Source organism: Acinonyx jubatus, chromosome A1 (assembly GCF_027475565.1).
Source record: "Acinonyx jubatus isolate Ajub_Pintada_27869175 chromosome A1, VMU_Ajub_asm_v1.0, whole genome shotgun sequence".
NCBI lineage: Eukaryota > Metazoa > Chordata > Mammalia > Carnivora > Felidae > Acinonyx > Acinonyx jubatus.
The window spans coordinates 182466948-182494381 of record NC_069380.1 but is presented as its reverse complement, the minus strand read 5'-3'; the positions used below and the strand labels follow the sequence as shown (position 1 = coordinate 182494381).

General features: G+C 39.1%; 1 long non-coding RNA gene across 1 annotated transcript in view; it reads left to right on the top strand.

Moving 5' to 3' along the window:
- Nucleotides 1–27434, top strand: part of LOC128316487 (uncharacterized) — an 87397-nt gene that overhangs the window by 36969 nt on the left and 22994 nt on the right. The window contains exon 5 of the long non-coding RNA XR_008300460.1: nt 7127–7218. This is a non-coding gene — a long non-coding RNA (uncharacterized LOC128316487). The remainder of the gene's footprint in view (nt 1–7126; nt 7219–27434) is intronic.

Here is a 27434-nt window from a genome sequence, read left to right as displayed (position 1 = left end):
CATTCCCCTTTCTTCTCTATTCTTGTCCTACCACATCCGTGTCATGAAAATGGCTACTGAAATAAATTAGTTTAATTTGCGAAATTACATTATGGTTCTCTCTGCTCATGCCAGTTTACCCAGATTAGCCCGGGCAGATGGCTGCGGAGTTTCATTGCTGGTGAGAAAAGGGGCCCTTTCCAGAGATGAAGTACAAATGTGGGAGAAATGTCGTGGATGCCAAAAAGCTGTATGCTTGAGTTTTTGGGTGAGCAAAAGCAGTGCCGTGCATCAGGGCGACTCTGCCTTCTCAACAGAGGGCTTACTGAGAGCTAGAAGCAGCTGGTTCTGGAGAAAAGATGGCTTGAAAAGAATCAGAGGCATTATGAGTCTTAAATTATTTAAGTTCCTCCTGTGGCAGCGAACTGTAATTGCTTCCTATTTCTGTAAATATTAGCAGCTGTGAGCCTTTCAAGTAAGAAGCTAAAACAGCGCTCAGTGTATCATACTTAAACTCTGGAATATTGTTAAATATCTGACCTTGGGCTGTCAAAGCACACTCATTACCCACACTAGTCCTTCTGCTGGGGAGCTGTTGACACACTCTGAACTGGTACATTATTTTCAGCCTGGTCTGTAATAGCCTCAATAGATGCAGAATCGGCAAAGGGAATTGTGAGTTACCAAGTAGCAATGTCATGATCCATTTCCTCGGGGGAGGTCGCCTTTGTGCTTGCTGCCTTTTAGTTGTTTTTACACCTGTGATTCCACCTATGACTGTCATGGCGAATCCTTTATCAAACTGGCAAAAAGTTGAAACAGGACTAATTCGAATACCAGCTCTTACCTCTTTAGTCTCAGTTGATCCCTCTGCCTTATGTTCAGTGGTTTAGTCATACAGAATTTTTTTCCCCAGCCTTCAGATTCATCATATTCTCACTTGTCTCTTGCACTTGGCTTATGCTGAAAACTTCTATCTGGAACACACTCTGCTTGTCCCATAACATCTCCATACTAGCTTCTACTTATTCTGTTGATGACACCTGCTCTTGGAAGCCTTCCCTGACCATCCGTGTGTGGGCTAGTTATGTCTTCATTATCCCATTTGTGTGGGCACTTTACCCATAAGAGCACACATCATATTGGATTATAATAACATATTTAGTGGTCTTTATCTGCCTTTGTATAGTGGGCTCCCTGAGGGTAAGAAAAGTATCAGTTCTATCTGTTGTTTAAGTTGCAGGGTCTGTGGGGAGACTGGTAAATAGAAAGTGATTGACAAATGTTTGTTAAGTTGAATTCATACTCCTGTATCTAACATTTCTGGGATATAATACCTTTGGGCTTAGTCTTGAGTAGAGCTGCCAGAGCAATCTGTGTATGTGCCAGAATCTCATAGATGTCTTCAGATAGCCACTTAGTCTTCTCCCTTACGAATATGTTTGTTTGGGATAGAATGTGCCCAGCTCGCATAGGTGAATCAAGATTGGCCTAAGCCAGTTACCACAATCTCATTTCTTTTTGTCAGTGGTTGGTGAAATATGCCAGAAATTGTTTCATTTCTGGTAGTGAAACATAAAGAGAAGTATGTTGAAGGTTTTGGGAATTATTTTTCTTTTTATTAATAGAGTGATGTGAGAAGGAAGCCATTTTTACTCTCATCCCTCCTTTTGTAAAAAAAGATTTTAATTTTAAGTAGTCTCTATACCCAATGCGGTGCTCACACTCACAACTCTGAGATCCCGTGCTCTACCGACTGAGCCAGCCAGATGCCCCTTGTCCCTTTTATTTTACTTGGAAGCTTTCATAGAAGATAAAAAGAAATGCTACAACTATTTGGCAACCATGAAAAAATAGAACCCCAAATGAAAGCAACACATGAGCATGGGAAATTGGAAGGATGGACAGTTCTTAGGTTCTCAATGATGTTGACCCATCAAAATCAACCCTGAGACAATTCATTTCTGGATTTCTATAAAGTAAAATACTCTTCTAACTGAAGCTACTTTTGCTAGGTTTTGTATCATCCTAACTGATACAGACACCAGGAAAAGGAAAGTGTGTGCATGAAATTTGAGGCTCATTTAAAAAATGGAGACTATGCTATGTAGAAATGACAGAAAGCAGTGTAGAAAATGTCTTGAGCTTGGGATTGACACATCTTAGCTCAACTGGGTATTTCTTGTGTAATTCATCTTGGATGAATCACTTATCTCTCTTAATTTCTAGTCGGGCAATCATTTATTCAACAACTACAAAAATTGTATTTAATTGCCAACTGAGTATTATATACTGTGTTGAGTGTTTAGGAAAATGGAGTTGAACTACGTGATCTCTAAGCTCCTCTATTTGTAAAACTGATTCACCTTTTACTTTTACATCCTTCCTTTCTTTATTTTTTTTAAGTTTACTTATTTATTTTGAGGTGGGGGGAGTGGCAGAGAAAGAGAGAGGGAGAGAGAGACTCCCTCGTGGCTCCACACTGTCAACACAGAGCTCCATGTGAGGCTTGAACTCATGAACTGTGAGAACATGACCTGAGCTGAGCTCAGATGCTCAACCAACTGAGCCACGCAGGTGCCCGCATTTTTATGTCCTTGAACATAGTTTTAGGAACTGTGAGTCTGTAAAAATCCTGTATATCTTACCCCCCTAAATCTGCCTTGATTCAAATCCTGTTTATCATTGGCCTTTCTCCTCACCCAAATTTCTTATGGATCCCTGTATGAGAGAATTTAAAAAACAAAAACCAAAAAACAACAAAACCCACAAGCATCTGTCTCTAGCAAGCATGCTCATGAGTCACATCTCCTCCTCTGCAAAGCAAAGTCTCATGAAACCAGCTGATTAAAAGGAGCCCTTAAAGAGGAGGCAATCTGTTAAATTTATTTTAGGTCTGGCCCCCTAATTTCCATTCCACATGCACTCATTTATTTAGCCACCAAGTCTTGGCAGATGCAATCTATTCAGGTGACCCTGCTCAGGCTCACCTCTCAAATTTCCCAGCTGGAGAAAAAAAGCTATTGAGCTGTCATCAGAGGTTTTAAAGCCACTGCTGACTAGATTCTGTGGATGATTTGCAACTGGTTCATCATGGCCTTGCCTTGATTAGGACAGGGCTCTGGATTCAAACTACCATGACCCTACAAGTCATCTGTATGTGGTAACCTCACACTCTTGGTAGTAATGGTGGGGTGAGATTACCCTTGTGTCAGGCTCTTAAGTGGAGGATCATCCATGCTTAACGGGAGCCTGGGTAATCTCCAGAGCAGAAATAATCATCACTCCAATGGGACTGAGGATTATGAAGAACCGACCAACAGCAATTGGTGGTTGTGAATTTTAGGATATTGGTTTTGGCTGCTGAGTGTAAGCCATCTAGGACTTATATAGTGGATCCATGGTGTGGGGACCCAGCAGCCTCTGAACACCTTCTGCCGCTCTTCGCGCTCGGCATGTGCTTTCACTATGTCTGAATTCCAGCAAGTGGGAAGAAAGCCAGAAAGAATAATAGAATTTCACGTGTCTTATTTTTTTATGGATGTGACCAGAAAGTTGCACAAGTAACTTCTACTCATATTTCCCATTGGCTAGTACCTGGTCACATGCCACATCTAATTTTAGGGAAAGCTGGGAAGTGTAGTCTTTAACCTGGCAGCCATGTACAGAGAAAAGACTTGTATTATTATAGAAAATTGGATATGGGGTGGGAGACTAGAAATCTCAGGCACAGTAGTCCTCAAAGGATGGCCACATGAGTAGCATCTTGGTGAGCCTCAGCATCTATGCAGCCATAAATTCTTTATGGAATGATTCTGGATGCAGTAACAGGTCTAGTTCCCCTCTTCTTCTTCTTCTTCCTTGTTTGTGTTCTTGTCTGTTCTCCCAACTTGTTTCCACCTTGTAGGAGTGGAAAAAGCCTATTTTATCACTGGACCTTTCTATACCGGGCTTAGGTCAGTGGCGTTTTTCATGGGTTAAATAGTATTTGCACAATAGCTTATGTTTTTGCAATTTGGAGAAGCAGACTGACACCTTAACAAATGCCTTGAAAATATAATTCTGCCCCATCCTTTCCCTAGATATGTAGCAGAGCCCTTTGCCTTTAAAGGAGAGAACAAAACCCTGGTCCCAGCTGGGAAGGCATGAAAAGACATTTAGAGGCAGTTTTTTTGCCTGGTGAGGATGTGTTCTCTGGAGATGCATGTGCCTTATTAAGAAAAACCAACCAAACTGTTTTTGGTCTCTGTTTAAGATTTGTAAAAGACAGCAGCAGGTAACCTGCTCATTGCATACTCTCCAGACACTTCTACTCTCCCTGAGAGCTAAGGAGAAATGACATGTTATCTGTTTCCTGACAACATGATCCAGGAATATTCCTCCAAGAACAATTCTTGATTTGTACTTTATTTTGTCCTTTTAAGAGATTCACCACTAGAGAATTTACAAGTTCACTACTAGTGAATTTAAAAGTTGTAATATTTCATACATGAGGGATGAAGATTTTTTCCCTGCCCATTATTTTGGTTGTGAATTAGTGACATTTGCTCATTCCCCAATGAATCGCCAATATTTCCTTACAGAGATTCATGAGCAGAGAGATCTATGCTCTGGTTTCTTTAGTGAGTGAAGAGAAATTCTGAGCAGTCCTCCTGTAGTGTTCTATATATAATTAATAGTTTAAAAAGTGAAAAGTTTATTTGGTTGACTTATGGTTGTTTAGGGAAAGGCAGACGTTGGTGGAATTTTATTTTCTTATTGTGTGGATTTTTCTTGTGGAGACATGAGGAGAATCAGGACTAAGTTGGTGTTATGTGGGGATTAAGCACTGGGAGAATACCTGGCTCCCATTCCCTTACAATGTTCTCTTGATTTTTGGTTCTGAGTTTGCCGGAAAATGCCATCTTGGTACCAAATGTCAGCATCCTCTTTTCTAAAATTTTCTTTTTCAACGTTTTTTATTTATTTTTGGGACAGAGAGAGACAGAGCATGAGTGGGGGAGGGGCAGAGAGAGAGGGAGACACGGAATCGGAAACAGGCTCCAGGCTCCGAGCCATCAGCCCAGAGCCTGACGCGGGGCTCAAACTCACGGACCGCGAGATCGTAACCTGGCTGAAGTCGGACGCTTAACCGACTGCGCCACCCAGGCGCCCCTAGCATCCTCTTTTCTAGAGATGCACTAGGCTTTGGATTTCTACCATCCTCTTCCATGTGCACAAACCTTGTGTCGTATGTCTTATGTCTTCAGAGGCCAGTTCTCTGTGAGGTGAAGGGCTGATCAATGAAAGAAGATGCTCTAATGATGGGAACATTGGGTACTTAGGTAGTTGCGCTGAGGACATATTTTTGGGTAGATTTTTTTTTTTTTACACTCCTGTGAGGCTCAGTCCTGTCTGATTTCAGAGCCATGGACTCTCTTGGGATAAGACAACACAAAGATTAAATATTTACACGTGAATGAGGAGCTGAAAGAAACTTGAGGGATGGGTTTTTGACAGTGAGACAGTTCCCTATCTCTCCTTTTTATCTAGCTTTATTTTATTTTAGAGAATATCTATCTCTGTATATGTATCTATCTAACTATCTAGAGGGAGGATTCTCTATGTAGGTATGCTGCCCCCAGACTTGCTTTTTACTATTTAAGTAAAGATTGAAGATTTACTATTTAAGTAAAGATTTGACTGCCAAAATGAGGTTGATATCAGTATAGATTTATTGATCCAGTTTGTCCTTGTGAGACTAATGATCTTTTGTAGAATCAAAGCATTTTTGCAATCTGCAGAAATCTGAAGACTATCTTGTCCAACTGCTTATTTTACATATGATGGAAACTTCGAGGTTCAGAGATAAGTGACTTGCCTAAGGCCACACAAATAAATTGCTCTGTTGCTTTACTTTTCGAAAGTAAACTTTTTATTAAAGGATATATACATTAAGAAAAGTGCAAAGATTTTCCCAAAGGGACTAGATTTTTGTAACTAGCTTGTAGATCAAGGATAGAAAGCTACTCCAAAATTCTCCCATCACTACCCTTTTCCCCTCTCCAAAAGGTAACTATTATTCTACTTAAAACATAGCTTAATGTTGCCTGTTTTTGAATTTTGTGTAAATTTAATCATACAGAATCTGCTATTTTTTTCGTTTCTTTCTTTCTTTTCTTTTTTTTCTTGGTCTGGCTTTCTCATTCAACATGATGTCTACAAAATTACCCATTTTCTATATTGCTATATAGTCTGTCCATTTGCATTGCAATACTTTATTCCAGTATGTGAATATAATGCAATTTATTTTTTCTTCCCCATTGCTTTGTGTTTAAATGACTAGAGATTCCTAGTGCCGATTTTCATGTCTATTTTAATTATTTTGCTTCTGGATAGTAGTATTTCCTCAAAATCAACCTATAAGGCTGATTAAGTATGAATCAACCTATACATCGAATCCTTAATTACAGCAACCAGGAAGCAAAAATATATCACTACTGATTATTTGCTACAGCAATTCCTGTTTTTCTTTGGCCCGTCTTTCTCTGACTACTGAAAAGTTAGTTGAACAAGAGTCAGGTGACATTCTTCCCCTTTTTTATTCTTTATTATGGCCTTTTGCTATTAAGAATTGATTTACACTTGGGGTTTTGAACAACTCATGTGAAAGTGGTTTGTTTAGAGGAGTGACTTTCCTTGTTCATTTTCTCCAGATCCTCTGGGAGAATCCAGATGGTTCTTGCATTTTTAGTGAATGAACACTTGCCATCTTGCATAATCTAATTGTTTAAAACTGCCCACATGCTTACCATCTGAAGGAGTGCTGTCTGCCAAAGGTGTCAGGTTATCTTTCATATGGCTTTAAGAAGGAAGGCATTGTAGCCTGAAAGCATGGCCTCAAAAATCATCTCTCCTGGGTGGCCAAAATTGACAGTTCTTCAACTCCTTTATTAAAAGTACAATTCACCAGTCTGAAAAAGAAAATCTAATTATTTAACTGCTAGCAGTTTTCCCTATGGTAAAATAAACCTTAAGTGTTTACAATCAAGTTAGCTAGATTTCAACCAATTTACTTATTTAACCAAGTATTAAAAAAAAAAAATCCATACCATACCTTGTAAGTTCTCCTAAACCTTTTTTTTTCTCATTGATTTTGATTAAATAGGTAATTGGCAGTTGATCAATTGGCACGACCCTGATGGGCTGTTTTGGCCCAACCTTCTGTGTGACAGAGCTCCAGGAAGAGGGAACCTAGAGGTTTGCTGACACTCCAATCTATCTTCAATGAATACAAGCTGGCTAATAAATATTTAATGGGCAGTTGTTTGCAGTTTAATAGAATTAGATAATTCTATTAGAATCCTGTTTGCAGGCCTACAGGTATCATATATCACAGCTGAAGACATGGTTAATAATTTAAGCTAAGTGACTAGTAATTAGACAGTCAGATTAAGAAGGAACTTTTGGTTTTAAGCCATTTGGGAATTGTGTGTGTGTGTGTGTGTGTGTGTGTGTGTGTGTGCGCGCGCGCACGCGCACGTGTGCGCGTATGAGAGAGAGGAAGAGAGAGAGAAAGAAAGAAATTATGTAGGATTTTAGGTTGTAAACCATTACAAGGATTAGCTAATGCAGCAAGTCTGGGCCAAGCCTTAAACGTGATAATAAAGCATGAGGCCCCTGGGGTTTATTTAATATCTCATCCTCTTAGTTAATGAGATGGAAAATAGTTCACTGTTTATCTACAGTAGATTGAGCAGATGTTGCCAATTCTGTTTTATGGAATGTAATCTTGGTAAGATTGTCTTCTGCCCATTACCTTTTCATGGCCTCAATCTCTCTTGTACTCTTCTTATTTGGGGGGATGCAGATACCCTCCCGGCCATGGACTAGATGAAAAAATCTCTGAGTTAGGACTTAGTGGCCTTTTCACATTCTGAACACTCAGTCACCTTTATTATGGCAAAGTTGGTTGGTTGACATAGAAAGGTTTGCTAACAACACAGGACTTATAAACTGTGCAAAAATTTACAAAACTTTATAAAATGTGAAGACTGTTAACTTTCCTAATTACTGTTTATGAAATTCCTCAGGTTTGTGACTTTATTTCATTTGCCTCTTTTACATGTCCCTATTTTACAAATGTATAATATATTAATTGGACATTGAGTCTACAAAGCCTAGTATGATCCTTTTTTTTTTTCCTGGTAAGCAATGTTAATTTTTCAGAACCATGGAGTAATTAGTATTTTCCTAAATTGTGATATCAGGATAAAGTGGCTAATATTGGAACATAAGGTAGTAGAGATTTAGTTAAAGGCATTAAAGTTACTTTAGGATGTGGCCTACAGATTTGTTAGGACTTGCCTTTGTCTGTAGCAGAAAGCTGAACTTGTAGTAGGCATAAAACATATAAAGTTTTCTTCTTTCTCATATAAATATGTCTGGAGGTGTATGATGTCTGGTATTAGATGAATGGTGCAAGGATATGTGCTTCAAAGGCCCTGGGATTCTCTTACTTTTTTTCCTTATGTTCCAAGATGTCTGCTTCGACTCAAACCATTGTTTGCATTCCAGACAGGAACTAGCAGATAGGAGGTTCCAAGAAATTCCCAGGAGACATTCACTTATTTCTCATTGGTCATAAATGTGTCACATGCATGCCCTTAGTTGCAGGGACATCTGGAAAGGTGGGTTTGTATCTCTCTAGTTCTTATAGGAGCAGAAGGAAAGGAAAGGGAATTTGAATAAGTATTGCATGAGCCAACCTACAATATTTGCCAGATTCCTTAAGGAAATTTCCTTATTTTGTAGTAAATACTGACATAAATCTCTTCTACCAGATAACAAAGCCTTCAGGATTTCTTTAGGCCCAGTGTTCTAAATGCTATTTATGAAGTCTTGCATATGGTATATTGGAAATTCTTAATAAGTTATGCTATATTCTTGGGCGAAGGAAGTAGAAAAGGGAGGAATTAGGGCAAGAGGTGGAAGGCAGGGAACAAAGGTGATGTTCATTTATGTGTAACTAAAAACAAAAAATATATTATACTGAATCATTAGAATGTTCCAATCCTTAACTATCCCAATAATTCTGGTTAGTTAAAATTCTAAGTTCAACTTTTTTTTTTAAGTTTATTTATTTATTTTTGAGAGAGAAAAAGAGAGACAGACATAAAGCACAAACAGGTACGGGAAGAGACAAGGTGAGAGACAGAATCCCAAGCAGGCTCCACACTGTCAGTGCAGAATGTGACTCGAAACTCAATTTTATGAATCATGAAATTGTGACCTGAGCTGAAATCAAGAGTCAGATGCCCAAATGACTGAGCCACTCAGGAGCCCCTAGGTTCTATTTTATTTATATTTACTAAGAAGTTGTTATTATTGAGATGTTATCAAGTAATATTTCCACTTGAGTTTTTATTAACCTTTTTTGGTCTTACTGTATTAAAAATATTTACTTTTACCTCAAAGTAATGTATAGCTGTTGCAAAATTTTTGAAAACATATAGATAAAAAGAGGAAATATTCAAAACCTCACTAACTGCAAATATTTTATTGTAGAATAAGACCTTCTATGGTGCAAACTGAAGCAAGTGGTGAAATGATATGGTGCAAATATCAATGATAAATTTCATGTATGGATTTGAAGTAAGAGTTCTCAGGGTGCTTGGGTGGCTCAGTAGGTTAAGCGTCCGTCTTTGGCTCAGGTCATGATCTCACGGTTTGTGATTTGAGCCCCACGTCAGGCTCTGCGCTAACAGCTCATAGCCTGGATCCTGCTTCAGATTCTGTGTCTACTCCTCTCTCTGCCCCTCCCATGCTCATGTTCTGTCTCTCTCTGTCTCTCAATAATAAACAAACGTTAAAAAAAATTCGAAGAATTTCTCAAATTAAAAATTAGAGAATACAAGGGTATACTTTCAAAGCTAGGGTCCAATAGGAATTACAAAGGGGTGTTTAGGGCTGAGGGTTGAAGTCATTATGGTTGGTAATCCAAAACTCCAGTCAGAATTAGGCTTTGGTGGCTCATTTGCACTGAAGTGATCACCCTAGATATCTTCTTTTGTGTGAGTTATGTTTACCTAGATAAAAATATAAGATTGTGCTCTACATGCCTTTTTTTTTTTTTTGGCAATATCTTATTTTAAATATTTGCCTAGGTTGTTATCTTATCTTGTCCTGAACAGATTTGCATAGGCCAGTGAAAGAAATGTTCAGAAATGCTTGTTATCATTAACAGTAATGATAAAGGACCTGCCATACAATTTATTCTCCTTAGTTTTTTTTTTTTAAGTAATACAAATAAGGTTCAGATTTAACTAATGTTTATTGATCTCCAGTTATGTTCCATGCATCATGCTAGGCAGAATTACAAGCATTCATTCAGTAAGTGCTCAGAAATTATCCTGTGTGGTCATGTTATCTACTCAACATTATCCTCAACTTCATTTTCTCTTTCTTTCTTTCTTTCTTTCTTTCTTTCTTTCTTTCTTTCTTTCTTTCTTTCTTCTTCTTCATCTTCTTCTTCTTCTTCTTCCTTCCTTCCTTCCTTCCTTCCTTCCTTCCTTCCTTCCTTCCTTCCTTCCTTCCTTCCTTCCTTCCTTCCTTTCTCTCTCTCTCTCTCTCTCTCTTTCTTTCTTTCCTTCTTTCTTTCTTTCTGATTTTATTTTTAAGTAATCTCTCCATCTAGCATGAGACTCAAACTCACAACCCAGAGATCAAGAGTCACATGCTCCACTGACTGAGCCTTCCAGGTATCCCTCCACTTCATTTTCTTATCTCTCATATCTAAGTGGCAAATCGTACTGGCTCTACTATCAAAATAAGTCTGACTCCGATCATTTACTATCTCTACCACTATTACCTTAGTCTAAATCACTGCCATCCTTTGCATAGGTGGCTTCAAGAGCCTCCAAGCTGCTCTTTCTGCTTCCACTCCGCACCTCTTCTCCCCTCCCCCTGGTCCGTAATCATTTTCCTGCAGGGAAGATGCAGTGGGAAAGTGTGCCCTGGTTAGTACAGGAACTACTGTACTGCTGCTAGCACCCAGTGTATGTGGGGAGAAGAGGAGAAGACAGATTTGAAAGAACTTTGTACATTTATTGTTATTTTTAGAAGAGTTTTGTACATTAAAATAATCAGAAATATAAAGTTATTGAGGTTAGAGTGGAAGAGAGCCAAAGCCTAAGAGACTCTTAAAAACTGAGAACAAACTGAGGGTTGATGGGGGGTGGGTGATAGGTATTGAGGAGGGCACCTTTTGGGATGAGCACTGGGTGTTGTATGGAAACCAATGTGACAATAAATTTCATATATTGAAAAAAAAGTAAAGTTATAGAAGGAGGATTCAGTTTTTACTGACGTCTAGTCAAAATGGAAGTGTGGAGGAATATGTTTGATTATGTAATTCAGGCAGCTTAAATGCATCATGTTTTTTCTTTTGTGAATCATGAAAACTGATTTGTCAGAGTTTCTGTCTTAAAAGAGGACAGATCTCAGTACTACAAACAGGGAGTACACCTGTGTGTGATGTTGCACGTCATCCCACCTTCCGTGATGAATTTTGATCACTATGCTAGAAGAAAGACTTGAACTACCTTATTATTCCCTTGAAAATTAGAGTAAAAACCTATTGTCGTATGGACAGGTGATCAAAGAGCAAGCAGATAAAAGGAATAGAACAAAGTTATTACAGAAGCGTTATCAGTCAGTTAATTAACAAGAACATTAGGATATTTTTCTGGGTTTTATGGTATTTGTGACACTTGTCAACATTTAAAGATTTGCAGTTTGCTGTGATTTCTCTTTTTTGATACTCACTTTCATACTTAATTTTGCATTTGAAATTAAAGAGATACCCTCACTTTATTGTTTAAGCTTTGGGCCCTACAAAACCTGGATCTTGCTTTATTTTTGTGAGCTATCCAGAGGCTCCTTCTCAGTTTGAAGTGAGTTTCTGTTTCCTACAACACAGAGCTTTGGCTAACATAAATACCTTTAAAGAATTAGTGGCAGAGTGGGACCCAAGGGAAAGAAGAGGACATGTGTGGCAGGTGGGCAAAGAAAAGTCCCAATTATAGGACAGTTCTCAGGGAGAACATGGCTATAGAGGGATGGGTGGTGATGGCGATAGGGTTGATGGTATTCCTAAAGATCCCAAAGCAACCTCGTAGTCACAGGACAAAGAAAACTCCCTAGCTCCCAGCCCCACAGAGAAAAAAAGCATGGAGGGAGACTGGAGCAGACTGGAGAATTCAGCCGGCAGCCAGTCTGCTCCTTTGCAAGTTGTACACACTCCTCAATACAGTGTGTTGACTTTGTACAAGGAGGCTGAGGTGCTGCTAGCCATTCAGACAACGCTGGTGCGTAATGAAAGCAGAACAGCAGGAGCTGTACATTGGAGAGGGCGCTTTTGATTTGTGGCTCCTTTTGTTGCTTTCCTTTTGAGTTTCCTTGGTTCTGTGGTTTGGACCTCCACAGACCTAGAGGAGTTCAGAAACTTGAAAGGGAAAAAGCCCTTCCTCCCCAGGGCCGGCTCCTCCACTTTCATCCTGTGTCAGGTGTTCACGCCTCACAAAGATGGTGCTAAATGGAACTCTCTACAACCTCTGGGTAGCTGGGAGTCCCTTTGAGATGTTATGTTCCTGCAATAATGGAGTCTTGTCACTACAGGCTGTTAACATACACCCTTCCATTGTTGAAGAAAGACATCCAGGCAGCCACAAAGCACATGGCTCCCAGTAGCATCTCAGGCTCGAGGATCTCTCAGGGAGTTTGCTTCTTGAAAGGAACATAGAAATCTCAGGCCGTTACTTCTCACAGCTCTTTCCCTCTCTTTCTCTGAGTAAGCTGTTTAATTTTATTTCTATGTTTTGAAACACAAGGGGTTTATAGTAGATGGTTGTAGGAAACAACCAACAAGTATAAGCAATTTTGGGGAAGGTGCTTTGAAGTGTAGTTGTATTATCTTCCTTGAAGGATTCAGATTCTAAATATCTATATATTGATTCCTGTATCTATATATGTTACCTATATCTATATCTACACAGTAGGCTGGATACCTTGCTTTCTGGAAATTTTCTATGTATTCTTCTTCTTTAACTAAGAAGGACTATATTTTAATATGCCACCATACTCTGTCTTTGTAGACATTGCTATTTGATCATGGCATTTATTCCTATAAAGCTCTGATGTAGTTTCCCAACTATTTTCAAAGACGATTCTAGATAGTCACCTTCAATCGACAGAAATTTGCGCCTTATGAAAAAGCTTGTCTAGGGGATGAAGTTCTCTTTATGTGATTCTAAGATCCTATTACCAAAGGCATTTTTAAAGGCCAGACACTTATTTGCCTACTTCCAAGATAAAAAAGGAGAATGTGAAAGCTCATAGAAAGTTTAAAATAAACATGGGATAGTAAGGCTGGTGAAATGTGAAAGAGAGAGAGAGAGAGAGAGAGAGAGAGGTGTTTAATTTATATTAGGTATTTTTGTCTGCTAGGCTGTTTATAAAAAAAAAGCTACCATAGCAAATCAATTATAGTTAGAATGACAGGGTACAATAGTAATAGTTGAGACAAGCTTCATTAGGCATTTGTGAGTGTGTCTTTTTTTCTTCTCAAAGGTCTGCCTGGGTCACTGGAATAACTGTGAATTTGGGTCAAGGACCCGCGTAAGCAGGGGAAGGCTCATTTATCATCAAAGAAGGGTGAGACAACTGTCATCGCTCCATTTGACTCCAGCTGTGAAGTGAACAGCTTATTTTTGTTTTAGTGATGATTTGAGAGACCCATCAATAAAATCACCAATACTCTTTGCAGTGCGGCCATCTATCTGCATGTCAGTGTATGCACGCGTGTGTGGACGTGCACATGCGCTTGCTGAAAGCAGAAAGGGAAAAAGTAGGGAAAAAAACTTTACCTTGGCACATGTATTTATATAGGATTCCCTTCTTTGTGTTCACTCATGTTAGGGACTCATCTCAGAGTCTCCAGCTGGTCCATCATTGTCCCTGATGGTTAGCATATCAAGCTGGTTTCACAGCTTTGTTTGCTCAGATGTGCTGTGGCTGCCTACTGTGTTGCTCCTAAAACCAAGCCCAGAGGGTTCTTTGAGGAAAGAGCGATTAACTGGAAGAAATGGACTGACTAGACTGTCATCAATCACTTTCCTTTATTTTTAAGAGCTCATCTCTTGAAACTTAATCATTCTGAGGCCTCTAAAGTCCTTGTCATAATTTCCTGGGTACTTACTAAGCTAACACACACTCAGCATTTAAGATGTATGAGGCCCTGTGCTTTCTTTTTTCATGATTTCATTGACCCTCCACTACCACACAGTGGGGTAGGTACTATTATTTTCCCCAGCGTTAATTAGTGTAGCCTAACTATTCTAACAAATAGGCCCAAAATGAATGATGGCTCAGATACTGTAGAAGTTCTTCCTTGCTCACAAAGGAGTACCATGTAGGTGGAAAGTTAGAGAGGGTCACCTGCATATCCATACAGTCATTTGGGGACTGTATGAGAGAGAGAGAGAGAGAGAGAGAGAGAGAGAGAGAGAGAAAGAAAGGAACAGAGGAAGAGGGATAGAGTATCTTAAACAGGCTCCATGCCCAGTGCAGAACCTGACCCAGGGTTTGACCCCACAACCATGAGATCATGGCTTCAGCCAAAATCATCAGTCAGATGCTTAACTGATTGAGCCACCCAAGCACCCCTAAACAAGTAGTTTTTAGGGTCACCCTGGGGGATCATGTCCATTCTAGCCAGCTGAAAAGTGACAATATGGATAGAGTACTGGGTGGGGGTCTTTATGTGTCAGGTCTGGAAGTCATGGTCATCAATTCTGTTTACATTTAATTGGCTAGAATTTAGTCACATGACTACCACTCAGGGTAAGAGGAACTAGGAAATGTAGTCCCTAGCTGACCAGCCACTTCTCTGAGACAACTCTACACTCTGTGGGGCAGTGTAACACAGATTTTTGGTGATCTGTTAGCCATCTTTACCCTACTTCGTTCCTCTGGCTTCTAAATATTTCAGAACACCTTTCTTCACATACTGTTCCCTAAGAAAGACAATCAGGAATCCCATTCACTTACCTCATCCAGGTCAAAGTCCAGGCTTTCAGGATAATGCACTGTCCTATGTCCAGTGTGGATGGATGTGATTCCTGGTGCCTTGAAATCTATGAATGAAAAGCTGAATTATCTTCCCAACCCCTACCATACACTCAGTAAATAATGACAGTATAGCAACACACACATAAACTTCATCTTGGAAACTGAAAGCATGGGAGACTCACAGCCACTATGGATCTGCTACAAAGATGAAATCATCTCTGGTCAAGTATATGATGGACTTTTGGAAAAAATGTTTTATAGGCATTTGAATGCAATGTGTCTTCTCTGTTTGGTACACACAGACACATGTATACATATATAAAATGTATATTATAGGGGTGCCTGGGTGGCTCAGTTGGTTAAGTATCCGATTCTTGGCCATGATCTCATGGTTTGTGAAATCTCTCCCCTGCTCTCTCTTTCCCTCTCTCAAAATAAAGTTTAAAAAATGTATATTACATATTTAATTCATATGAATTTATAACGGTCTCTATGAATATATTATTCATACTTACGTATGAAGAAAGAACATATATGTAATGGTGATGAACCTTGTTATTCAAATCCTCTGTATCTTTACTTCATTTTAAACCTTTTGGTTATGTGAAATAAAGCATACATTAAAAGAAGTGCTTACACAAATGTACAGTTTAACACAGTAATGACATGAGCATCAGTGTACTCATCATGTAGATCAAGAAATAACATTACCAGCACGCCAGAAGCCCCTCTCTTCCATCACTTCCTTATCACAGGGAAGTTCTATTTTATTATTGCCTAAGGTAATTACTCTTCTGACTTAATGAGACTCGCTTTCCTGTTTTCCTATGGCTTTACCACCTAAGCATGCATTCCGAATGTACACACTTTAAGTCTGTTTGTTCTTGACTGTTATATGCATGGACTCATACTGTGTGCATTTTTGGTGTCTTATTCTTTTCACTAAACATTGTAATATTTGTTGAATATTGCTGTCATTGACTTATTTTTTATTCATGATTTAGTAGGCTTATCTCTGGAGTGCCTGGGTGGCTCAGGCGGTCAAGCATCGGACTCTTGATTTCAGCTCAGGTCATGATCCCAGGGTCATGGGATCTCACCCCTCCTTGGGCTTTGCACTGAATATGGAGTCTGCTTGGGATCCTCCCTCTCTGTCAAACTCTCTCTTTTTTCTGCCCCTCTCCCCCGCCCATGAGTGCTCTCTCTCTCTCTCTCTCTCTCTCTAAAATAAAATAAAAAAAAACTGAATGCTTCAATTTATTTATTTATTTATTTATTTATTTATTTATTTATTTTAAAATATTTTAGTGTTAGAAGTTGCTTTCTTACTAAGGAGCACATAATCTTATCTCTTAAGCAAGTGAATAAGATCTTATTCTAGCTGTTACCTTTTTCTTTTTTTTTTTTTTGAGAAAGAGCACATGAGAGCCTGACATGAAGAGGGGAGCAGTAGAGGGAGAGGGAGGGAGATAATCTTAATCTTAATCTCAGATAGGGATCTGAGTCAAAATCAAGAGTAGGCTGCTTCACTGAATTAGCCACCCAGGTGCCCCTAGCCTGTTACATTTTTAAGTCCTACATTTTCAGGAAATATATTTAATCTGCTGCTTTGCACTGTTTCTTTGACAAAAATTAATTAACAGTAACTATCTTGTACATTGATTCTTTTTTGTTTGTTTACTTCAGCTTTTTTCTTTTTTTTTAATTCATTTATAACATGTATACAATAAAGTACACAAACTTTAAGTGCCTAGCTTGCTGAATTTTTACAAATGTAGGTACATGTAACCACCACCAGGATCAGGTTCTAGAACTTTCTAGCACCCCAAAAGACTTCCTCATGCCCTTTCCAGTGAGTACACACCTTCCACAGACACTGACCATTCTGATTTCTATCCTCATAAACTAATTTTTCCTTTTATTGAACTTCATATAAGTGAAATCATATAGTAAGTTCTATTGGTATCTGTCCTGTACTTATCAGCATATTTGGGGGTTTAATTTGTGTCATTAGGTCTAACAGTAATTTGTTCCTTTTTATTGCTGTGTAGCTTTTCACCGCATGAATATATCACAATTTGTTTATCCAGTCTTGATTATAATGAATAAAACTGCTCTGAGCAGTCTTGAACATGTGTTTTGTGGATATATACTCACTTATCTTAGAAATATACATAGATGTGGAATTGCTGTGTAACAAGACAGCTGTGGATTTAACTTTATTAACACTGTGTTCTAAACAGTAGCGGAAAGTGCCTCTAATACTTTACACTCTAACTGGCAATGCTGCACATTCTGGTTGCTTCTTATCCTTACCAACACATATGTCGTCAATCTTTGAAATTTTAACCAGGAGTTGGAAAATTTTTTCTGCAACTGGACAGATAGTATTTTATTTTGTTTATTATTTATTATTATTTTTATTTTTAGTGTTTATTTATTTTTGAGAGAGAGTGCAAGCAGGGGAGGGGCAGAGAGAAAGGGAGAGACAGAATCCGAAAAAGGCTCTAGGCTCAGAGCCAACAGCACAGAGCCCCATGCAGGGCTTGAACCCATGAACCATGAGACCACGTCCTGAGCCAAAGTCAGACACTTAACTGACTGAGCCACCCAGGTCCCCTGATAGTAAGTATTTTAGACTTTATTGTTCATAATGCCTCTATTACACCTATTCAACTCTACCATTGTACTGCAAAAGCAGCCTGTTGACAGTAAGTAAACAAATGGGCATGACTATTTTAGATGATCTTTGGTCTAAAATATCCATTTCCGTAACATTTGCATTTCAGTTAATAGGAAGAGGAGTGGGAAAGTGGAAGTCATTCTTTTCAGAAAATGAGTTACAATTGCACATATCACTTTCATCCACATTTTACTGGTGAGAATTTTGTCACAAGACCGGTTTGCAAGAGAGGATGACAGATCATTTGTCCTGGTCCTCTGTGATTAGCTAAAATTCTCAGGGTTCTATTAAAAGAAGTCAGGGAGAAAGGTTATTGGTGTGCAACTAGCTATTTTTTCCACAGTGGGCCATGTCCTGTGGAACATTTCCTTAGGTCAAGGAAAATTGATATTTCTTTCTTTCTTTCATTATATTCTCTCTACATGTTTGTCATTCTTCTAGAATTCATGGTAGACAGATACTGGCTTTCTGAGATCTATCTTGAAAGATCTAAGTTCTTAGTTCTATCATGATTCTTGTTTTTAGTCTTATAATTTCTCTCTGATAGGTTTTCATGAGGTTAATTCAGTTTTAATTGATCTCCATTTTGGCATTTCACTGATTTATTTAGTGTAAAAAAATCTTAGCAATTATGGTTTTAATTTGCAGACTGACGATTGATTTTCAAAGAGCCCTTTTATAGCTATAAATCCTATCAAATCTCTTGAAGATAATTATTACATATTTAAATTTCTATTCCATATTGTTTATAAGCTCTGTTTATAGGGATTGGTTATTTTTCTTTTCAGCTTTTATTACTTTGGCATTCTTGCTTATATATAGAATTTGGAGTTTGGAATGGGTTTCTCCAGCACAAGTGAAAATAGGCATTCTTTTGGTAGATAATTCAGTCATGATTATGGGATGAGCGGCTCTATAGCTATGCAGGGCAGGAGAACAGAGAAACATTTGGCTGTGGAGCCGTTTCTTTAGTTGCATGAGTAACTTTAGTTTGGGATGGGTGGTTTCATGCAACACTACCATTATTACAATGACATTGTTCCAAAGCTCATCTGGGGGCATTTGGAAGCATATCCTCCACTTTATTTAGAGTAATAGATTTGAGGCTTGTCGTTCAAAATATAGTGAAGTCACCGTGAAAGCAGGGACCAATGCAGTTGTTTTCCAGCACTTGAATTTTTTCATGGGCAATCACAGTATATGTTGTCTCTGCCAGGGCTTGCCCACTCTGCCCGATTCTCTTATTTGAGGATTATTCTGTAATTCTGTTCATCTCCTCTTTTGTATGCATGGGATTGTAGATTTCTCATTTCTTTGGGAGTCTGCTGTCAATCTTAGGACATGTGTTTTTTCCTTGATGAAGTTCCTTGATGATCAGGTTGTTTTGTGCTCCATCAACTATCATGAAGTTAGACTGCCTCTATCAGTTGGATTTTGTTAGAGCTATTGGAGAATGAGCCAAGAATCTCAACAGGGTTCTTGGAATAGGCTAAACTTTGAAAGCAATGTCCTTTCTGTGTTTCAATAACTTGTTTAAAAACATTCCAATAGAATGTTTCATTTTGCTGGAATCTTTTGGAAGGACAGTTTTGTGGTAAGCCTGGGAGGTATATATGTGGAAAATAGCGCAGAGTCTGGTATATGAAGCACCATGGGACTGTCAAGGGAGCTAGTTTCCATGCCAGTTAAGGCCTGGAGGAATGGAACCAAGTGACCAAGTGGGAGATGGGGGAGGCCTCACATTTTAGTTTGCTACATTGGTGCTGTGGTTTTGTTTGCCTTTATTTAAAATTAAGCCCATCGACTGATTTTCAAATTGATTTTTGGCATTTTTATAACATTTAGAGGAACAAAGTTATAATCTAACTATTGTTTGCATTCATTAAAGAATTATTCCATGAAAACAATTATTTCACTTAAGCTCTCATTTCCTTAGTTAAGTTTATTATATTACATGTTTGCTTTCCTTATTACAAAAATAAAGTATGCTCAATTATAAATATTTTTAGAAAATGCAGATAAATTAAATAAAAGTAATTTAAAGCCTAATCCCTCCATCCAGAGGTGACTACTATTTACTTTAGAAGATCTATCTATCTATCTATCTATCTATCTATCTATCTATAGCTCTTTTTCCTTCATGTGTGAATTAGGCTTAATAGAAATTAAGTTACTTACTGATGATCATATAGTAGGTAGTGAAGCCATGATATAGAACAAGGCAGACTTATTCCAAAGCCTTTGCTCTTAAACCCTACAATTTATACTTTGCCTAATGGATTGAATCCTGGCCTTAGGAAGTCTTGGAAGATGTAGGATTATGGCAGTTTGTAGCCAGCAGCCAGGGGCTGAGGAAAGGAGGTTGAGGACTGTGAAACATTCTGTCGGGTCCCAAAGGGAGTGTTGCTCTTTAAGGAGTATGCTTCTCTTAGTTTTCCAAGGGTCCTACTCTTGTTGATGACTCCAATCTTGTTGGCTCTGAAATTCTACTCTCTTCCAAGCATCCTACAGAGTGGATTCATTATGTTTAGGCTTTTTTTTTTTTAATAGAAACTATGCACTGTTGAACTCTATAGAAAAACAAAACTCACATGGATTCTAATCTTGTAATTATCGACTTGGGCGCAGTCTTCTCCGTGAGGTTGAGCAAAGATAGAGGAGGCACTGTGCATACCACAACCTTCTTCGTTATCCTTCGATTTGCTCATCTTCTTGGCAGGCTCATAGATGTTCACAAGGACTCAGAGAACTGGGTTGCTATAACATCTCTCTAAGATCTGCTTCAGGCAGTGCATTTCAGCAAAGAGCAAGCCATGTAAGATCACAGGTATCAAAAATAGCAGGTGATGGTCCAAATTCTTGGCTCCAACTATAAAATACTGATTTCTAACTCCTATTCTCTGGGCTTTCTTGCTCTGAGGCCAGGCTGGCACTGTTTGCATAAAGTGCTGTTCCATTTAAAAACAGCTGTGCCTAGAAGCAGATGAGAGTCGGCAAAGTAGGGATCATAAGTCAGCAGAACTGTGCTACAGAGGCATTTTCTGTTGCTGCTTTTGGTGGATGCTGACTAGAAAATCAGATTCTCTATAATCAACAGAACTTTACATCATGCATTTTAGAAGTTAAACATCTAAGCCCAGAGATCCTTAATGATTTACTACCCCGGACAAAAGTTGCAGCTCATAGAGTCTGTGCTTTGTGGCACAAATATTATGATCTCATTGAAACAAATGTTATCGGAATACCCCTTTTAAACAGGTTTTTTGAAGTTTGCTAAGTTATGATTACAAGGTCTGTCTTTTCCTGCTCTCCTGAATGTCTCGTCTCATTTTCCCTACTTGAGTGACATAAGCTACTCCTACCGGCTGTCCATAAGACACATCTTGGTGGGGCTCTTAGCTATACACAGGGACAAAAGAGACACTGCCATTACAATTTTATAAAGTGGGGATTGGTGGTTCTTATCACCTGGACTGTGAACACTCTCCTGCTTCCTTCAGTGTAGCTCCTGTGAATGACACTTTTTGGGGTTTGTTCTGTTTTTACATTGATCAGTCTGTTGTCTTTTTCGCACGAAGTCCAGCCATCCCTGGATGCTCCATCACTTGTAAAGGTGATGTACAAGATACAATTCAAATAAGAAATGTAAGCCAAGCTGGAGTTTGAGACTTCAACTGATATGCCGAGTAAGGCATTCTTAACACATCTCTTCCTTCTCTTGCATGCCATCTATCATCTTGGACCACAACCTCTAACCATCATCTATACTCCCCTCCCACAGTTAGCACAGCCATGAGCTGTAACCCTGATTTTGGCACGAGTGTGGACAACCTCTTGATGTTGATGGCAAAGCTAGTTTGGACTCACATCATGATCCAGGTTCCTGAGGCAAAGTTAGACATTATAACCAGGCTGTCACCATACTGGATGTGAAGCATGGAATCAGAGTCGCCAAAAAAGTGAAGACAAATCAGTAGTTTCTCTTTCCTCACAAGAAAGGCAATGGTACCGTATTCCTGCTTCTATTATTACATCTGGACCTAATAGTGTACCTGTGGGTATCTTTATTGTCTGGTTGGATATCCTCCAATATCTTGAAAAAACAAATTCAGCACGATACTATATAAAATTACTAATGATGAGGAGGTAGGAATATGTGATGTAACACTTCTAGTCAATGATAAGGTACAAGTTAAAATAATTGGGATCTAAAAACAGCTCCTAAGTAGAAATATTTATATAAGAGAGTATGTGATTGTAGAAGAGAATAGCTCTCCAAAAAAATTTAGTGCTGTGTTTTCCATGGTACAGGATCAACCTTGGGAGGAAATTGCCCACCTAGGGGACTACATTTCCTGGTCCTCCTTGCATGCAGATGTGGCCTTGTGACCATTTTGGCAAAGGAGCAGAAGTATTATTTCCTGGGCCAGTTTTAAAATGCCAGTGTCTCTCTTACTCTCCTTTCCCCTGTCTCTCATCTGGATACAGGAGATTCCAGAGGCCTAGGAATTGACCGAGTCACAAGATGGAAGGACCCTTGTTCTCTAAATCTCCATGTGGAGGCGAGTGGCCTACTCACCAGGAACACTTTCATGGGATGTAACAGTTTTATTTTTAAGAGCGGCTGGCAGTACCCTAAGGAATACAGTTGGAGAGGCAAGTTGGGACAATGTCCTTGCCTGTATTTGTGTTTTGCATTTCCATAGTCCAGATGATGTTGTATCCAGATGCTAATGTCCAGATGCCCCAGCAATTGATATACTTATATAAGTTAAGCTACAGGATCCTATTCCTTTGCCACTTTATTTACTAGCAAACGCTTAAAATGGAATGCTCTTCTTTGTCTGAACACGTACTATCAAAGTTTTTCATCTACCGAGAGTGGTAGAAAACATAACTAACAAGTCTTGTTTCTTTTAGAACTATTTTGGTAGGTCTCAAAATATGGGATATTTTGGTGTATTCTCAATGTCATTGGTACTAGCCTCTCACACCTAACTGATCATCTGGCTTTCCCTAACATAGTTCTTTGATTTCATTGAGAACAGCCCTTTGTCAGATTTAGGTGGCATATGTACTAATCATAGTTTAATTGGTCTCTCCTGGTCTGTGTTGGTACAGGTGTGATGCAAATAAAACATATATGTGCAATGGAAGTGATTGGAATTATGGTCAACTGACAGGAGCCATCAACCTTTCAGTGCTCGAATAGCTGGTTTATTGGATAAGACAGGACAATTACCACAACTGGCCTGTCAAGATGGTTAGAGCTCCCTACAGGCATTGAGGCAGGTGTTTGTGCCTTCAGTTTAATCTCTTCCTTTCTGGTTCCAGGCTGGATGCAGCTCTTGGCGCCAGCAGAAGTGTTTATACAGAAATGAGGGTCACCTGGATGCCCAGCCCAGTGGATCTGTGTGCTCATTGCCAAACAAGGCATGAGCTCCCTGTAATGCAAGCTCGATTTCTCTGGGGTAAAGGTAATCTGACTTGCAATCTTTTTTGGATCATCTGTGTGTTTGATTTAGTAGAGTTGTAGAAATTGAGAATGCTTTTCATTAGCTCCAATGGACCTTCTAGAACCTATGTTGTTCAATCTCTCATTTTACAACTGAGGATCCAGGGTCTCAGAGAGGTTAAGTGGGTGCCCCAAGCATGGCCAATCGGCAGGGAGCCAGGACGAAGTTTTAGGGCTTCTCAGCCAGTGCTGATTACGTGATCCACAGCTGCTGTTTTGAGCCTGTTTTCATTACCTGTCAGCTCCTGTTTATAGGAGTTGAAGCTTCAACAGCCTCTAGAGATTGGAGAAGCAAAACAGCTCCAGAAGGAGAAGTTGTGAATAACTGTTTACTTCTTTAATGCCTCTTTGTCTTTCTGCAAGGATTTGTGTATCTCATCTCAAAGCATGTTATTACATGCGTTTCTTGCTTAAAGTTGTTTGAGACCTTTGACAATTCTGCCATTCTAGTTCATATATTATGATTGATCATTACAGTTTTATTTCATGGACAACATGTTTGGTAGTATTATTATTTATATTTTTAGAGATACCAAAACTAGGTTTGAGGACTATCTTAATAACTTTCCTAAGGTCACTTAGGCATGGCAGAGCTGGGCTTTGAACATGAGACTGGCCTCCACCAAACCTGTGCTGTTGACCTCATCATACATGATCCTGCAGAGCACCGAGTATTTCTTTTTAAAAATTTTTTTTTAATGTTTTTATTTATTTTTGACAGGGAGAGAGAGAGAGAGAGAGAGAGAAAGAAAGAAAGAAAGAAAGAGAATGAGTAGGGGAGGGGCAGAGAGAGAGGGAGCCAGAATCTGAAGCAGGCTCCAGGCTCTGAGCTGTCAGCACAGAGCCTGATGCAGGGCTAGAACTCATGAACCATGAGATCAGAACCTGAGCTGAAGTCTGATGGTTTACCGACTAAGCCACCTAGGCACGCCCTGAGTATTTCTATAATAGTTTAACTTACTCCCAGAAAAAAGGCTCAGCCTTGGGAGAATCTGTTTCTTAAGGATAAGAGAATTTTCTCAAAACTCCTCTTTCATGATGAAGATTCAGATGAAAATTTTCTTATTCGAATGTGTAGCCTGAGCATTGTTTCATTGATCGATATAGGCTCAAACTTGGGGTTACAGAAATGGGTCAGGGTAGCGGAAAGATATAGAAGTCTGGGTGATGGTACAGCGTTCTTGAGAATCTCTGTCAAGAAAATCACTCTTAAGTTGTGTTAGATGTCATTTCATCCTCATCTGGAAGTAACTTAGTTCCTCTGATTTTTTGGCAAAAATTGGTCCTGGCTATATTTTCTGTATTTGTCACTTTCCTTATAGAAATAAAGTCCTTGCTACTTGGGTCATTTCTGTCAAAACTAAACAATTTCTAGGCTAGTAAAAAAAATGGAGCATTACTGTTTTATGGACCAATTTGTAAAACTGTCAACTTTCTAGATGGTATTTTTTTATTTGTGGATTTTTCTCAGAAAACCCCATGGCTTGAAACAATATTTATTAATTTATTTTTTTACAGTTCATTTCATACCTTTAACCACCCCCCCCCCCCATGATATCCTTGTGACTATATACAATTCATCCAGTTTCTCTTATTCTTATTTCAAAGAGCAAAGGGGATAAAGGTGGTAGAATGGCTTAAGAAGAGTCAAGTTCTGGGTGGCTCAGTTGGTTGAGCATCTGACTTTGGCTCAGGTCATGATCTCACGGTTCATGAGTTTGAGCCCCACATCAGACTTTGTACTGCCAGTGCAGAGCCTGCTTTGGATTCTCTGTCTCCTCTCTCTGCTCCTCCCCTGCTCTTGTTTTCTTCTCTCTCTTTCAAAATAAACAAATAAACATTAAAAAAAAAAAAAGAAAGAAAAGTTCTGGGATAAATTGGAAATTGGAAGACACCACTCAATTATTGGTTTAGGAAAAATGCTTCCAAATCCTTGTTTGAATGGCAGGACTGAATGTGAAATTTGGGAGGTGTTCTAATCCAGATGGTTTTCTTATTCCTTGCAAGTCTACGTTTCCTTCTTTTCTGGAGGATGGAGACAGAAAATGAGAGATAAAAACTTAGTCTTGAGTTAGCTTCATATTGTACAATTACTCTATTCCACCTATGTTTCACATATATTGCTTCTCATAATCACAAGGTAGCATATTTGAATATACAAATGAACATCACCATCTAGATAAAAACATTACAGTTTCAAAGCTTGGGGTACATATGCAAAAAACTGTTGCCATGTATAGGGGTGCTCAAGATGAAGATAATCTTGACACTGTTGTCCTTTCTGCGAGGAACTTGTTCAATGCCTAGGTGCACACTTTCCATGTACCTATAAAGTCTGAACCATTTCTTTTTGCCTTTTTTTCCCCCTTTCTGTTTTCTTCTACAATATTATCCAACATGTGTTCTGTTTTCCTTTTCTTAATTTTTTTTTCTTTTTTTTTAAGTAGGCCCTACACCCAACATGGGGCTTAAACTCACAACCCTTAGATCAAGAGTCTCACGTTTTACTGGTTGAGCCAGCCAGGCAGCCTCATTTTCTTTGGTGTAATTCTCTGTTCCTTGGTTGGCAGATAATTTTATAAACTAAAAGGGTTTGTAATAAAACTTTTAATAGGATGAATGGAGGGTTTAGATACTTGCCCAGAATTTATCTTTACCTTTTGATATAAGAAAATTGGATTATTAGTTTGATTGAAGGGAGGAGTTTTGTTACAATAAAGGTTACATGAAGGAGGAGAGGCAAAAATGATGAGGGTCTTGTTTTGTCTTTCTGCTTCATATAATGGAATGGGTTTGAGTTCACTTATTAATGGGTCCCTGGTCAAAAGTTGCTATAATTTCTTTAAATGTTTGTTTATTTATGTTGAGAGAGAGAGAGAGATCACGAGCAGGGAAGGGGCAGGGAGAGAGGAAGAGAGAGAGAATCCCAAGCAGACTCTGTATTGTCAGTGTAGAGCCCAATAGGGAGCTCAAACTCACCAACTGTGAGATCATGATCTGAGCCAAAATCAAGACTTGGACTCTGAACCGACTGAGCCCCATTTTTTTTTTTTTCTTATAAGAGGCTTCAGGGATTCTGTGCCCAAGCAGTGGTATTTCAGGCCTACATGTCAGAGTATGGCACAGAATAGAAGAGAAGGAAGTCTCTAAGCACTGTTGGCATCTTTGGAATTGACATCTTGGAAAATTCTCTGCTCTTCCATGGATACTGCCACTCACAGGGTGGGTGTGGTCGGCAGTTGCTGACAAGAAGCCCAGAACACCTATGGAGGCAGTTGGCACAGAGAGGGAGAACATGACAATTTTGTGTAAGGGCTACAGTTGACATGTTGGTTCATGAGTACATGTGAGGCATTCCATTGGCAGTAACAGGGACTGGGGAATGTATTTAAAATTTTTTTTAATGTTTATTTTTAAGAGAGAGTGGGGAGGAGAGGGGTGGAAGGGCACAGAGAGAGAGACACACAGAATCTGAAGCAGGATCCAGGCTCTGAGCTGTCAGCACAGGGCCTGAGGCGGACCTCCAACTCACAAACCATGCGATCATGACCTGAGCCAAAGTAGGGCGTTTAACCCACTGAGCCACCCAGGCACCCCATGACGGGAATATTTTAAGCACACCTGAGAACCATTAAAATTCAGGAGTCAAGTAATTTGTTATTTTTGTGAGGGAAGAGTTGGTCATACTCAAGTTACATGTTAATTCATAAAGTCTGGTGAGTGTCCAGAACTGCGATGGTCTGAAATTTTACCCTACTTGCAAACTAACAAGTCAGCCCATGACAGTTTAATAGATACTGGCTGAAGATATGAGACTCCTGGGTGGAGACAAAAGACTTTACCATTTATAGCTGAGCAGGCATTGCTCCACAATCTCATTGGTTCCCCTAGACCCCATGTCCCATAGGATGATGCAGAGGAGGCCCTAGGGGAATATTATGCATGCATTGGGCTTATGTCACAGTTGAGGAATGTCATGTTTAGGAAACCCCAATTTTTAAAAAAGGGCTATTGGCAAACCTGACCAACCTTTGCCTTGGAGGGAGATGTTATCTTTCTTAAAGTGGTCAGAAAACAAATCTGTCCTCTGTTTCAGAGGAAAACTGACTCTATCTTCCAAGGCTATTTGCTATTCAAACATCCTTGACA